This window comes from Toxorhynchites rutilus, chromosome 3 (assembly GCF_029784135.1).
Source record: "Toxorhynchites rutilus septentrionalis strain SRP chromosome 3, ASM2978413v1, whole genome shotgun sequence".
Lineage (NCBI taxonomy): Eukaryota > Metazoa > Arthropoda > Insecta > Diptera > Culicidae > Toxorhynchites > Toxorhynchites rutilus.
In genome coordinates, this window is record NC_073746.1 from 182,223,070 (window position 1) to 182,237,447 (window position 14,378).

Here is a 14,378-nt window from a genome sequence, read left to right on the forward strand (position 1 = left end):
CTACAGAGCACACAATCGCTAATGTAGTGCGTAAATTCGAACAAACTGGATCCGTAGCGGATATTGTGAAACCTGTGCATCATCGTAATGTGCGTTCGGCCGAAAATATTGCTGCTGTTGCTGCCAGTGTGGAGGATGACCCGAATGTTTCGATTCCACGGCGTGCTCAGCAATTGGGCTTGTCAAACACATCATTGTGGCGAATTTTGCATTTGGACTTGCACTTACATCCATATAAAGTCCAACTGGTACAAGAATTAGAGCGTGGTGACCATGGAATGCGTCGGGCATACGTCGATTGGGTGAACGAACAACAGCAGCAAAATGCTGAATTTTCGCATCAAATTTTCTTCTGCGATGAGGCACATTTCGAGCTCGGTGGCTATGTGGACACTCAAAATTTCCGTATATGGAGCTCAGAAAATCCACACGTGATTGTTAAGAGGCCATTGCATCCGCCAAAAGTTTGGTGCGCATTATGGTCTGGTGGAGTCATCGGGCCGTATTTCTTTGAAAATGCTGAAGTGAAGTGCGTTGAAAATTTGCTCAAATTCGCTTGTCATTGCTATGCGAATCGTGTACGTTCCTCAGTGAAAGCGTTCATTCATTTACTCTTGTCAGTGCTACCAAATATTTGCACTAAAGACTAATCCTTAAACTTTTCTAGTGCTTATTCTCGCAGGCAATAATTTCGTAGTCCTACGTTAAAAATGTGTTACGAACAATCAAGGCTGTGTTAGCTGTCGCGATCCGTATCAGGATCAAGAATTTGACCGTTTCCGACGGATAATATCTGGTAATTGTCTCATGAAATCGATGTAGTTATTCTTCCGGGACGGACCACACGAAAAAATGGAACGAAAAAGGTAAATGTATCTTGATTTACAACCTTCAGTCATCTGCAAGTCTTCGATGGTTTTCCCTTTTGAATAATTTATACAAGTTGTATGTTTTAGGGAGCCAACAGCATATGAAATTTATATTTATCAAGACTTCAACTAACCGGGATCGCAATATCTGAAAATCTGAACTTCCGATTTTTTCTAGATATCAACCCAGAGCATATGAACATGAACACTTATATTCACTTCGTAGATTGCTCGAAATTATTCTGATCCAAGTATGTAGTGCTACAAACATTCAATAAACTGAATTTTAAATTGTAAACAGAAGAGGTAACATAAAGCGATTTTTCTTGGTGACAATGCTCCGTCAAACCGAGAAATAGTGGCCAGAGAAATGGTTGAGATACTCTATCAAGATCAACTACCGCAGGCGGCCTATTCGCCAAAGTTAACTCCTTCCGATTATCATTTGTTTTCATCGATGAGATACGCACTCGATACGCAGCGCTTCAGTTCTTCGAAAAAGGGCGAAAATGGCTCAGTGAGTCGTTTGGCTCAAAAAACGATTTTTTTTTCTGACGAGGCATTCATGAAATTCCTGTCATATGGGTAAAAATGAGCAGCTTCTAGCGGCCATCACTTCGAATAAAACATTTGCAATGATTTGAGGCCAATAACGTGTATTTTGAATGAAAAAATTGCGGTCCCATATGTATACATCTAGTAGAACAATTAAACGATACACAAGAGTCTGCTCTAGTACGAAGTATAATTTGATTTTGTTACACTAATTTATTTCTTTAAAAATGCTATTTATCCATATGACTATGCATTGCATTACAAGTAATGAAGTTTACTTCGGGTCAATATTTACAAAATAAAAAATAACGGTCGAGCCAACTTCGGGAATACCGACTTATTGCAAGCATCTGCACTGTTGCAACATTCAAGAGATAGGAGAAAAAAACACAAGAAATAAGATAAGAACGCCAAACAGAGGGAACGAATCGCATGCTCACAGGAAATGCTGGTTCTTATCAGTGATAGTTTGTTTCCGAGTACCTCCCATATGTTCGAAGGGGAAACCACACATGTTGTTAAATCGCATGCAACTTCACTGAATACAGCTGATTGCGTTCTAGCCAGTTGTTTCCTGAAAATATGGCATCTCAGTTTCACGTTGTTTCGGTTCGATTTCGCATCACTTTTACAGCAACCAATGGTCATTAGCGATATCTGATCGAGGTACAAACAAATTGATTCTGTTGTAGCTGTGGTCATAACAGATGGTGACATCATACCCATATCTCGTTCTTCCAATGATGACAGATCTTAAAATAATCCTTGTTAGTGGATTGATATGCGGTTAAAAATATTCGAAACAACACTTGTAATACAACATACGAATACATGTTTATTCTTTTTATCTGAACTGCGCTTCCTCCATTTAAATGTGCTCAAAACGCACACTTCCACGTTTCATCAATCCAAGTGAGTCAACTTTTAATATACGCACTGAAGCCTCCGCACCAACGCACCAAGTCAGCAACATGTGAAATGCACACGTTCTTCCGGATATTCAATCTCCGTAACTGACAGACTATCATCATTTCTTGTTTGTCTGATATGTCAAGCACTCATCTCTCTATTCGTACACCGATCCAATACTCCAATTATCGACCACTGCCCTTTTGTATTGCATCCAATGATTTATTTCAACTGCCACTGAATTCATCCAATAAAACATTTCTTTTGCCAAGAGAGCGGTAATTTTCTCATCAGATATCGCACCAGCTATCTTTCTTCGCCGTTCGGAACAGACCTTGTTTGTTTGGGTTTTTTATCTCTCGCGCCATCATCACAAACTCGAGCTTATTTCATTCCGAGCAACGACTACCGACGGTGGCGTGACGTGATTTTTTCAAACAACTTCGAGTTAAATCGCGAATAATATAAACTGATTTCACACCAATAGCGCAGCAAACGCTACACTCTGCGCTAAGGCGCTGATAAAAGTTTTATCTCCGAACCCATGTGAGCGCATATGACTCATCGCGACGAGTCGAGTAATTTCAATTTTAGCAACAATTCTGCGAAATCATGAACACTGCAATTGGAACGCGAAGTGTTATTCTCCGTTCAATTGGATTCACACAGATTATTCACGTACAATGCCACCAATAGCGATCAAAATAACACAGTTCTCTCGATTTTTTTTCTTTTGAAGGAGTAATCACACATAGAACCTGATATAGAAATTGTCAGCTTCACACAAAATCGAAATGTCAAACTAAACCAATGCAAAAACAGCTTTTCATGATATTTATTTGCGACTTAGTAATCGACGAATTCCACTTGCATTCTCAATACCGATTGTAAACCTTTCTTCACGCAACTAGAGCACATTTGTTGTGTATGTAGGCGCAAATCACTAGTATCATACACGTGGACTTTCACGTGTTATGAATTCAGCACTTTGGTGTGCGGAACAATTTCATTGAATCTTCTCTCGGAAACACTACACAAAACAGGATGACAATTACTTCGGCCCACGCATAGATTCCTCCACCCGACACTCCAACCCGTTATCAGTACACGGCCGTTCCGAATTCCGCGCAAAAAAAAATACTAGTAGTTCGCACAATCAGCGACCGGTTGTGCGACCTTCTATCCCGCGGATTGTTAAAAAACTGAGAATATACTAGACTCACGGTCTGACGTACGCGACTAACACGACGAATACACACAGCACACAACACAGGAAAACTCGCCCATTGATCAGCGACAATACTACGACGCTGGGATGGTACGTGCAAAGGCTGTTGTGACTTACCCGGCTCAACCACACGATAGACTGGCCGCAGAGAGCAAGAAGCGGTGTTTGGTGTGTGAGAATAAAAATAAAAGCACAACAGACAAGGAGAAATAGAAATGAAAAAAAAAACCCTAAACACATTGAACTTGGTGCGATGGTATACATACTAAAATGTATACACAAGCACATTTCCTCTCTCTCTTTAGGTTCTCCCCTTCACTTCGTCGCTGCTGCTAGAGTGGTCAGCTAAGGTTGATTTTCGTAGCAAAATAAGTTCTCCACGTAAAATTATCGGAATGGAAAACTATTTTAACGTAGGACTACGGAAGATTATCTGAAAAGTGAGCAAGTACTGAAGAATTCAAGATTTCGAACGGTTTCGAATTCGACAATTTTTTAATAATTTGAAAAGAAGTTTGCCTCGATCGATTGAAAATATTTCTTCGTATCTATCATAATAAAGAATATACATTTTTTAAAAACAAACCATTAAATAATTGTAGAATGTCAGGCACTATCTGAACCTGCTAAATCTCACGTTCTGATTGAATAACCTTTCTCAAGGTCGAGTGTTTAGTTGAGTTTTCCATATTGGTATTTTTCAAGGCTAGAGGCGAATGAACTGATGAATTTAAAAGTCTCTATGGGGGAACGAAATCTTCGAAGGTGAAAAATGAAGACCGACTCTACTCTCAGTAGATTCGCTTCGAATAGAACTGCTTCGGCAGTCGCCGTCAACAAAAAATGAATTGACTAGCGTTGACTAGCGAGGATGACTGATGAACTAGTCCAGTCAGTGGTTATTCTAACTGACGCGACTAATGAATACAAATCTGCCTCTTCTTTCAACTACTTCAATCCACATTTCTACTCCCCTAGGAACGGAATTGTTACCCGCGTACGCCATCTTATTTTACGTCCATATAAAGAGGAACGAAAACTTGATCTCTGATGCAAAAAAGTAGTTACCCCATCAATGGACGGTTTATTGTCTACCCATCGTGGAATCAAACCAATGAACTTAGACATTTATGAAGTATGCTATAAAGGTCCACGCGTTAGTTTTGGTAAATAGCGTGTAAAATAGCGCGCACACACTGCACGCTATTTTATACGTGTGAGTAATTTTCGTGTACGATACAAAAAAATCTAGCCCCCTTAGCATATGTCAAACCACGTTGAACTCAAACATCGATGCATGCATACATGATACATGGGAGAGAGAGGAACGATTTCGTTTTGGGGGAAGCCATTTCAAAATGCAATGAAGACAATTTGACTGGGAAGAATGAAATGAGATAGTCGAGTCGTAGAGAGGGAAAGTGACTAAACGCCCGACTTACTGTTTAGTCGTTTTGGTGGAGAAACTGCGTGAGGAAGCCAAAAGTCATTTCCGACTGAATACGGATATAGTCAGTCAGATCGTCAGCTGACTATCCTCAGTTGACTATGACTATGCTGAGCCCTGGTCTCAATAATTCATAACATCATCAAAGGTCTACCTTGAAAAATCATCCGCAAAATTCAGAAAAACTTGATTTGTGGAATGGTTTTGAAAGTAGCAAGCTCTAGAAGCCAAACTAAAAAGCAAAAAAAAAGTGAGGAATACTCAGACCGTTGGATTTTCAAATTTGCAAGAAAGGTTTTCCCGATTCCGTTCCTGCACAAAGCGTCGTACGCGACATTCCGCTCCAATGCAAATATGAGAATTTTTCGATGGTAGAATTCTCAGTTGTCCTCCTCTCATGTAACAATTCAGCTCCGGGGTCGGACAAAATTAAATTCAACTTGTTGAACAATCTTCCTGACTTGGGGAAACAGCGTTTGCTGAACTTGTTCTACAAGTTTCTGGAGCTGAACATTGTCCCACATGACTGGAGACAAGTGAAAGTGATAGCCATACGAAAAACCCAACAAGCCGGCTTGCGATCACAATTGGTATAGGCCGATTTCAATGTTACCCTGTATTAGTAAATTGTTAGAGAAAATGATTCTACTTCGTTTGGACAAGTGGGTCGAAACGAACAATTTGCTGTCAAATACGTAGTTTGGCTTCCGCCGAGATAAAGGGACGGACGATTGTCTCGCGCTGCTATCTTCTGAAATCCAAAACGCATTTGCTCGCAAAGAACAAATGGCTTCCGTCTTCCTCTATATCAAAGGAACATTTGATTCAGTTTCCATGGAAATTCTCTGAGAGAAACTTCATAATCGTGGACTTACGCCAATTCTGAATAATTTCCTGTGCAATTTACTGTCAGAAAAGGACATGTTTTTCAATCATGGCAGCTTGAAATCTTCTCGATACAGTGGGCCTACCACAAGGCTCCTGCCTAAGCCCCCTCTTGTATAGTTTTTACGTCAATGATATAGATGATTGTCTAACTAGAGATTGCAAGTTGAGACAACATGCAAGATGATGGAGTTATTTTCACCACGGGTACTAATCTCACCGTTCTGCAAAAATCCTTGCAAGATACCCTGAACAACCTGTTCACGTGGGCTCTCAAGCTGGGTATCGAATTCTCTACGGAGAAAACCGAAATGGTCGTTTTTTCTAGGAAGCACGAACCCGCTCAATTCCAGCTTCACCTATCCGGCAAAACGATCAGGCACTCGATGTTTTTCAAATACCTTGGAGTATATTTTGACTCTAAATGTACCTGGGCAATACACATTGCATATTTGAAACAGAAATGCCAGCAAAGAATCAATTTTCTCCAAACGATAACCGGAACATGGTGGGGTGCCCATCCAGGAGACCTCATTCTGTTGTACAAAACAACGATATTATCAGTGTTGGAATATGGCAGTTTTTGCCTTTCAATCTGCTGCCAGGTTTCATATTCTCAAGCTGGAGAGGGTACAATATCGTTGCTTGCGTATGCGAGTCTCGAAGTCTTGGCAGGAGTATCCCCTTCGGTTCACAGAATTACTCTTCGGTTCACAGAATTTTCTTACAGATTTCTCATCCGTTGCCGGATCATGAATCCATTGGTGATTGATAACTTCGAAAATCTACTCCAACTGACTCCTCAGTCAAGCCTTATGTCTTCATACCATGAGTACCTTACCCACGCCCTGCACCCTTCACTAGGCATCTCCAACCAAGTTTGCTTCCCATACTTTTGCAATTCCTCTGTCATTTTAGTTTAGTTTACGCTTTAATGTTATTCCGTCGATACTTTCGGAAAAAATAGGGGATAGTTAGTTCTGATACAATGTTCTTTACTGACGGTTCATTCATAAACGGGTCCACTGGCTTCGGCATCTTCAATGAGAATTCCAGTGCCTCTTTCAAACTCAAAGATCCTTGTTCCGTGTATGTCGCTGAAATGGGTGCGATATACTATGCTCTAGGGATCATTGAAAGACTGCCCATCGACCATTATTTTATTTTTTCAGACAGTCTCAGCTCAATAAAGGCAATCCACTCAATGAAAGTTGATAAACGCTCATCTTTTTTCCTAACAAGAATAAGACAACTATTGAATGTTTTGGCCGAAAAATTATTCAAGATTACTTTAGCATGGGTTCCCTATCATTGCTCGATTCCGGGGAATGAAAAAGCGGACTCACTAGCTAAGGTGGGCGCTTCAGAAGGCACACTTTTTGAAAGGCAAATTGTTTATAACGATTTTTTTCACATTCCTCGTCAGCACACACTCGTAAGTTGGCAGCGCATGTGGAGTGAAAATGAGTTCGGTCGTTGGTTACACACGATTATCCCTAAGGTTGAATGTAGGTCGTGATTTCATTCGCGTGATATCTCGGCTTATGTCCAATCACTGCAACCTAAACGCGCGTCTCTATCGCATTGGGCTTGCAGCAAACAATCTTTGTGATTGTGGCAATGGCTACCACGACATCGAGCATATTGTTTGGTCGTGTATCCGGTTCCATGCTGCTAGCTCTCAGCTCTCTAGAGCACTGAGAGCACAAGGCAGACAATCGGATATCCCGGTCCGGGATATCTTAGGTAGCCGTGATCCTGATCTTCTGCTCCATCTACACATATTCCTCAGAAACGCCAATGTCAAGGTTTAATGATTTTTCCTTCGTTGTGTTCTTGTTTTATATCCCTCCTATCCGATCTATAAACTTTTACTTAGTCGCGGCAAAACATACACAGTCCATTGCAGTCCACTGATCATTTAACAAGAGCCAAAGGTTGTACCGCTCATGACAACTCTACACGAGCTGATGATTGTATCGGCTAGTGACCATTCTATCCTGGATTCCTTGAGTCGAGAAGACGCACCACGCTAAATATGGGGTACAGACCAGGGGGGCGACACGGGATACATCCTAATAGGAAGTATCCCGTGTCGGGCACACGTACAGAGCATTAGAGACAACAACATCCCAATTACGAGAACACTTGTAATACTAACCTCGAGCCAACCGCGAGTAATCGGTTATATATTACTAACATAGATAATAAGAAAGATTAACAAAATATACGCCATATGAATCTTGATAAAAATATATATTTTGGGAAAAAAACATCATCATCATCATTCAAGTCGTCTCGCTCCAGCTATCAAACAGGAGTCCTTCTCAATGCTGATGTCACACACAATGGTTTTGCTGGATTCTCGATACTCGAAGGAAGAATGAATGGTAGATATCGCACTGTATGGTGCAATTTTGCTCGGTGGAGGCACCGCGTCGATTTGCATGCCGTCTGGTGAAAAGTGCTTCTGTATTTTTCATCACTTCATATTTGAATCTGTACTGGGGTGTAAGTTTAAAATTTTCAAAACAAGAGCGTTACGTTTGGGGTGCAAACTTTCGAGCGTTAACACCTCTCTGTCAGTTGTACAAAGTGGTATGTCAATCAAAATCATTCGAGAGGTAAGAGGCATGTTCACTAATTAACCCAAAAACATGTTTTAATATCTCAAAACTGCTTTGAAAGCAAACTATTCAAATCACAAAAATCTATATATACAGGGTGGCCACCCATTCGGAAAAAGCGGGAAATGCGGGAAAAAATCGGACACAACATCCATCGGGAAAAATGCGGGAAAAGTCGGGAATTGCTTCACGAAGTCGAGATTTTGTGCGCTCTAAAAAGATACTGTGTGCATTTTAGCGTGTTACGACCATCTAAGCAGCGAGAATCTGTGTTCCTGCTCCTGCTCTGTTGAAGAAAGTAATTCAATGTTCCGTGGATAACCCAGTTTACTGGAAAATGTTTAAGAATTTTACAAATGAGATTCAAGAACTCAAGCGTCACTTCCAATTGAAAAAAAGAGAAAAACCTAATGGAATTTGAATGACTTTTTGAAAGCATTGTACAGTCTATTTACAAACATTCCTCTAAGAAGGGCATATTACACAGCCGTAACGTTCAACTGTATTTCCGTTAAAGTTTTGTGATGTTCGCTGAGAACCAACGTGTTGCGGGACGTGCAGTTCAAATGTTACCACACCTCAGACGGTTTGTCGGTGAGGTAAGGAAACAAGATAAGCTTTAGGAAAGCTATCCAACTTTAAACGGAGTTTTTCATCAGTTTTCCGGTCAAAGCTTTTCGAGATTGTCGCCAATGCTTTGGATGATAGGCTGCTGGGATCGTTATTGACTTTTTGTGTTACAGCAGCATCGACAGTTAAATCGTTTTTGCATGAATATCAGACAGAGGCAACGATGGTTCCTTTCCTTTCCGAGGACCGATGATCAATTGATCATTCAACTTCCGTGATTTTTTCGGATTGAAAGTGACGTAAGGTATTTTTCAACGTTAAGAGTTGTGTTCTTCCCAGGAAGAGCGGCTGAATATAGGTTGAATATAGACGTTGTACCGTAGTCAAACGGAGGATATAATCCAATAATTTTATGGTCAAACAGAGAAGCAGCTGATCGCCAAGGACAGGAAAGATCTGATGAACATGCTGACAAATATCTTCTCATCGATAATGACTAAGGTTCCGGTCAACTACCGTAAGATTGTCCGACAAGGCTTCGAATGATTTTTTCAGAAGGCTTAATGAATGCAGCATGATGCAGCAGATTATCGAGGACATGGATGCTGTCGTTGGTTTATTGATATTATGACTGCACAGAAACCAATCTGAGGCAACAGACGGTTGGGAGAACTCTAGAGATTGAGATCCTCTGCTCTCCGCCGTTTCTGCAGGCTGCGCTGTCTATTCACTGTGTAAACTGTATAAACAGTCTGCGAGGCGTATGCAGAGAAATCTTCGTAGAACGCGAAGCTTTTCTGGTCCTTTGTCAACACCAAGAGAATGGAAAAAGACTTTTCCGTGAACATGTTAAGGTAAACAACTCGGTTAACACTGCACTCGAGACACGCAATCTATTAGCTGTTCACTTCAAGCGATCATACGAGATGGTTCCGTTAGACACTCGAACCAACGTATTGAATCTCATCACATTTCGAGTTACCAGTGAGTTCTTGGAGACTACGATCCGTAAATTAGAATATTTTTCGGGTCCCGGGCCGATGGTGGCTCAAGTCTTAACTACACTTTATTGGTCCTTTTCGACACGTTTCTATAGCATAGTTAAATTTCTACACTTCCTTCAGCTGTCAGTGATGTTCCCAGTGCACAAGAAAGAAGACAAACGGAACATAGGAAACTACTGAGGAATCACATCGTTTTGCGCCTGTTCGAAAGTCGCTGTGTTTCTATATTGCAAGAGTTATCTATTCTCAGATCAGCACGGATTCTTCCAAAAAGATCAGCCGCAACCAATTTGAGCAAGGCACTCAGATGAAGGCAGTATATACAGACCTCAAGGCTGCCTTCGACCGTGTTGATCACCAAATACTGCTAGCAAGGATGAATAAACTCAGGATTTCCTCCAGATTTACGATATGGTTAAACTCGCATCTAACAGAAATTAGCGAATATGTGTCGAAATTGAACCTGTGCAGTCTGTGACTTTCTCCAATTCTTTGAGAGTGCCTTAAAGAAGCACCAAGCCCCATTGAAGTTCTCACAGTTCATCAACGAAGTATCCTTGGTACTTCTACCTGGATGGCGCTCATTCTACATGGATGATGTGAAAATCTACATGATAATCAGGAACGCTCTATATTAACTAAGCCCTCAGAATCTGAATCTGGTTGAAGAATAGTGCTCGAGAAATAAGATGTTGCTCAACATCTCGAAATGCAGTACTATTTTGTTCCACAGGAAGTTACAGCTGTGTTTGGCTACTCCATCCCTGGACAAGCCCAGTTGCGAATGAACCACATCCGTGATCTTGGAGTGACACTTGATATTGCACTCAGCTTCCGACTACACTTCAGCGAAATAATCGCTAAAGCCCGGCACTTGGGATTAATTATCAAAATTAAAAGCGAATTCCGCGATCTACACTGTCTCCGATCTTTATACTGCTCGCTAGTTCGATCTTAATGGAAACGTCCAATCTATTCTCCAGACTTGGCTCGCTCGGACTACTATTTGTTCCCCAGTTTGAAGAAATAGCTGGTGGGATTTTTGACGTAGGACTGTCTTTCGGGAACATATTGCATAGAAATTGGAAAACTAAAATCGATCGCATTGTGAAAAATGTCCAATTTCAAACGCTTATTACTCAGACATGATGGATTTATGAGATTTTTGCGTGAATCGTTTTGGTCACTCCATAACCACAATAATTTATAACATTGAATAAATAATATATTATGTAACTAACTACTAACAATTGAAATATCTCAACTCCTATCCAAACGAAAAAACCCTGATCTGATTTCCCGTCAACCGATCATGGCACTCCATAACGATTCATTACAATGAATAAAATAGCTTGAGCTTGGGTAGACTGTACATTTCGTAGTTGCTCTCCGTGATTGACCTGAGATTCATTACAATGAATAAAATAATATATTCAATGAAACGAACTATCCAACAATATATAAAAATCTCAAGCAATTGAAACCACGCGTTCTGATTGGTCGATTTGCAAAAGCAATCTTTGCTCTAACATCCAGTGCATCTGCACTATGTAGAAATTAGATTACGGAACTCTATAATGAAAAATTAAATATGACTTTGAGTTTGATCGCATATAATTTGGCAAAAATATCCATCTTTTAAATGTGAATAAAAAGTCACAAGAGGGTTGTGTCCGAGACACGAATATAATGAAAACATATTTGAAATGAAAAAGGTAATTTTCTTCTACAACTTTTATTTTCTGAGTGTTTATTCAACCCAATGCGAATTTTAATTGGGCTAACAACACCTAATACTATATGTAGAGCGTATGGGAAATCACCTTTTCTAATATTTCTTCACTTTTCCAATTTTTCTCGCCGTGTAAACTTTCCTTGGGTAAACATGAACACAACAAAACAGACAGCTTAAACCAAACGATCCGTTCTCGAGCGGGAACACATCATGGTTTTTATTTATGAAAATTGAAATAAATCCTTTTATATATTAAGTCATTTTTAACCCAGTACAATTTTACACTTACACTTGCGCTAAATTTTTCACAATACACGATCGGTAATTGAAACGAAAATTTCACGAAGCAATCAACATTAAATTTCCTAATTTAAATTTTATTTGCTAGAATTAATCGTATCATTCGCCTTACTTGCAATAAAAGAATGCCCCCGACTTCCACATATTTGCAATGCCGATTTCCCCCGGGCACTGTTAGGTCTCTGTTAAGGAAACACTTTTCGGTGGGAACAAAAGCTCCCCCTACTTTCATGTATTTGCAATGTCGATTTTCCCCAGGCAGCTTGGTTCTGATGTCTCTGTTAGGGAACACATTTCAGTGGGAGCAAAAACCCCCCATACTGTTATGTATTTGCAATGCCGATTTCCCCCAGGCAGCTTGGTTTTGATGTCTCTGTTTGGGATCCGCCGCATGTGTCGTCAATTTCGACCAATCAGAAGTGGGTATTTCCGTTAGGATAGTGTTTGAGATTTTTCAATTGTTCGATAGTTAGTTTCATGACATATATAATTTTCTTCAACATAAAAAAATGTTATGGAGTGCCGAAGTCGAAATAATATAAATAACACAACAATGATCATATTAACTGTCTCCGCTGTCTGCTGAACAATGGAAGAACAGAAAGCCTAAATGTCTACTACAGTGTGATTTACTATAATGTAATGGAACAGAAAAAATGGGTGGGTTATATCTATGATATAACCGCAAGGTTGACGTGGGACTACCTTGGCTTAGCAATCATTTGTTTGTATTGATTAAATTTTTGATTGAATGAAATAATTTCCGAATTCAATGTGTTGGGGAAACACATTTCAGCCGGATCAAAAATGCCCCCGACTTACATGTGTTTGCAATGCCAATTTCCCTACGCTAATTGGGTTTAAAGTCTGTATTAGGGAAACATATTTCAATCGAAACAAAAATACCCCCTTGCATGTATTTGCAATGCCAGTTTCCCCACGCTCCATGAATTTGAAGTCTATGTTACGGGAACATATTTCAGTCGGAACAAAAATGCACCCGACTTACATGTATTTGCAATGCCAATTTCCCCACGCTCCATGGATTTGAAGTCTGTGTTAGGGAAACACATTACAGTCTGAAAAAAATACCCCCGACATTCATGTATTTGCAATGCGATTCTCAAACGCTGCTTGGTTTTGAAGTCTGTGTTAGGGAACACATATTGGTGAGAACAAAAGTCCCCATACTTTCATGTATTTGGAATGCAGATTTCCCCAAGGCTGCTTGGTTTTGATGGCTGTGTTGGGGAATTCGTAAATCGGGCCAATAAAAACGAGGCAGTTAGGGCGTTTAGATAACGCTTAACATTATACAGTTATTCAATTGTTTATCTAATGAAAAACAACATTTTATTAAGTGCAATAGAAGCGTAGAAATATTCCCTATCAATTGATGCAAACATCTTCCCGATCCAGTAAGAAATGTTCGAGTTATAAGCATTCGGAATCTTTCATTTTTCCTGCATGTTCTGTGTTTAGGTTTTCATTTTACCCCCCATATACTCCGGTTAGACGTAGTCCCACGTCAAAAAACTCTTACGCCTAAATGGCTATTACAACTGTGTAATTTACGATTTATAGAACCATAAACATGTACATGTACACGATTAAAAAACGGCTCTGTTACAGCTAAAATGCTAATGAAACTAAATAAATAAACAAATGGGATTGGGACAGTTCGGCTGAAAAGTTCATAAGGTTGACGTCTAGATGACGCCTCTTGCAAAAATCTACTTGACGATCACAAAGCACCATCTTTCAATGGATACGTGAAAATGAAAATTTGACAGTAATCGGTCGATCGGTTCGTGAGTTACAGCATTGGGAGTGAAGCAACTTTTGTTATTGTGAAAAAAATGGAAAAATCCAAATGTATTGATGGCAAAATTGCATGAATTGGGCTTCGAATTGCTTCCGCATCCACCGTATTCTCCAGATCTGTACGCCAACGATTATTTTCTGTTCGCAGACCTGAAGAGAATGCTCGCTGGCAAAAAATTTAAGACCGATGATGAAGTGATTATCGAAACTTTTGAGGAAAAACCGAAAGAGTACTTTAAAAATGGTATCGAAAAGTTGCGCTGTATCGCCCTCGAAGGCAATTGTGTTGAATAATAAAATTGAGTTTTGCAAAAAAAAAAATAGTTTTACTGTGTTACCTTAGAAACTTTTCAGCCGAACTGTTAGATATATCGATACACCCTAGCAAGAGAAGACTCACGTCGAAGCCGTACACAACCATCCCA

General features: G+C 40.0%; 1 protein-coding gene across 10 annotated transcripts in view; it reads right to left on the bottom strand.

Annotated features, from left to right (window-relative positions):
- Positions 1-14,378, bottom strand: part of LOC129779672 (cytohesin-1) — a 120,459-nt gene that overhangs the window by 77,351 nt on the left and 28,730 nt on the right. For 3 of the 10 annotated variants that reach the window (XM_055787281.1, XM_055787290.1, XM_055787289.1), the window contains exon 1: positions 3,216-3,535. The exons of 1 other annotated variant lie outside the window; for it this stretch is intronic. The gene's annotated coding sequence lies outside the window, so the exon portion shown is untranslated. 6 more of the 10 variants (XM_055787288.1, XM_055787286.1, XM_055787283.1 and 3 more) reach the window with 6 other exon arrangements.